Source organism: Aplysia californica, unplaced genomic scaffold (assembly GCF_000002075.1).
Source record: "Aplysia californica isolate F4 #8 unplaced genomic scaffold, AplCal3.0 scaffold00429, whole genome shotgun sequence".
In the NCBI taxonomy this organism is placed as follows: Eukaryota; Metazoa; Mollusca; class Gastropoda; order Aplysiida; family Aplysiidae; genus Aplysia; species Aplysia californica.
Window position 1 is genome coordinate 375,246 of NW_004797699.1, and position 2,239 is coordinate 377,484.

A 2,239-nucleotide genomic window follows, 5' to 3' on the forward strand; every position below is an offset into this window, starting at 1 on the left:
GGGGAGGTTGAGGCTCGTATCAGGCCTCTGAATTTAAAAAAAAATCTTTAAAAACCAAACATTCTTCCTGCTCTATTTTGTTTCAGTCACTTGTAGAGGACCAAGAAATCCATTTTCAAAATGACCAGTGTCCTTTTTAGGGATTCATTTGTACAGCAGTTATGCTATGGATGTAAACATGAGTCACACCTGCTCTAACGACTATCTGTCCAAGACAATCACACGTACTAGCAACCACTTCCCATGCCCCCCCCCCCCTTTTTGTGTTTAAAAATGTTATAGTGACACAAAGTACGAGTAAACCACTTCTTACCTCGATGATGGCCGTCTCGGACAGTTTAGACTGTACTTCAACATGATGCAACATACACTGTTGGAATGAGCCCGCGATTCTCGGTAATATTGGTCTAGAGTCATTGTTCCTTCTTCTCGTCTTTTTTCCTGCTGTCTGTCAGTTTTTCTTTTGCCATTGACTAAATGGCGGTTATCGCATCGATGTACTTCTCGTTACTCAAACTTTCACTGGCACTGCTGTCGTAATGACTTGTCTGGGCGCACCAGTGCGGGTGGTTGGAGGGCCCCGCTGGTACGTCCTACTTTTGTTTCTTTCCCTCCGTCGTGTCTGTCTGTCTGTCTGTCATGCTTTTTCCCCCTGCATTGAATGACCGTTATCGCAACTATGTGGTACCCCCCCCCCCCCCCCGGGCAGTGCTGCTGACTGAAGTGTCTTTTGGTTAGGCCATTCCCAAAGGGTGGATATTAATATGTTTTCATGCACAGTAGAATTGTAAATGAGCTGAGTTATCAATGTTGTGCTCATACTGTGCCGGAACAACATAAGGGGAACTATTGCTTTTTCTTTCCTCATCCTTACCATATGTATATCGTCAATTTCCATCTACTTTTATATGTTGGTCACTCTCTTGTGAACTGCTATTTCCGGGGTGCCTTGATAGTCGAAACAGACTTTGTGCTGTTGAGGCTAAAGAGGTGAGGAGAGTAAGTCTGATTCCCTGTTTGGACTTCTCTGTTGACATCCGCCCCTAGGCGCTCGTATGACCTTATGCAGTTGCGAGCGCCTTAAAACCTTACTAAAACAAAGCATCTATAATGTGCTTTTCTTAAAACAACAAAAATAAACAAACAAACAAATAAACAAGCACTTCGGTTTCTGCGATGCAATGGTTCGGCTCTAGCTCTTGTTCTCCTAAGACGTAACAGGTGGTTGAAGTGTGTCTTTGGTCGGCCTTACTCCCTACTTTTTCCTTGAGGCTATATGTACCTGAAAAATTGATGTTGTGGTGGGTAGTTATTGCTTTTCTTTTCTTTTTTTTTACTTCCCCCTCTGTGTGTTGCTTCTGTCTATCGATCCAGCTTTTGCGTATCTCAAAATGACCGCGCAGGCGGATGTGGGAGCTTTTTTTTTAGGGGGGGGGCACTGGTAGGACCAACTTCTCTTCCTTTCCTCTGTTGTGTCTGTCTATCTGTCTCGTTTCTTTCCTGCGTGCACTATATAAGCGACTCAAAATCAAACTTAAACTCCCAACTCGAAACGACCGCTATTTTATATGTGTGTTTCTATTTCTCCATCTACAAACACAAGCCCGATCCCAGCGCGGTGACCCTTTAAAAAAAAAGAGTATCCCCGTCTTTGTGCTGTGCTGTGCTGTTGATGTCAAGTATTCCACACCGCCTAGATTTGTAAGCTCTCAGAAGAATCGGATCTAAAGTGCGTCGCTTGGGGCGTAAAACTTGTTATGTTGTCACAATCAATCGCTTTTCTTTGCGCGAGGCTTCGGATGATGTGTACCGCCGACCATATCCGCCAAAATCCACCAAAATCCCTCTTGTATACCAAAATAATTCAAACCAAATTGCGAACATGGCTGACGAGAGGAGATTGCGCCTTAAAAGTACAGAGTAGTCAGGTTGTGAAATGAATTTACCCCCCACACACACACACAAACACCACCAACGACACAACGAACGAAGCATGAAGTGTTGACGATAGGGTTGGTTGAACGTATCACCTGGTTCAAGGATTATTTCAAAAAGAAACTGTGTGTCCTAAAAAAAATCTACCAATATAAAGTAGATAAAGCTGAGGTGGACCGGATCGGCCATGGGTCATAGGCTCATAGCTCTTAAGGAACGTTGATATAATTATAATATGCATTATAATGTTATTTTATATTAATTCTATTCTATTCTATCCTATTCTATTCTACTATATTCTATT

General features: G+C 42.9%; 1 protein-coding gene across 1 annotated transcript in view; it reads left to right on the forward strand.

Moving 5' to 3' along the window:
* LOC101853478 (anoctamin-4) overlaps positions 1–2,239 on the forward strand; it is a gene marked incomplete in the record, with an annotated part of 62,245 nt that overhangs the window by 5,331 nt on the left and 54,675 nt on the right.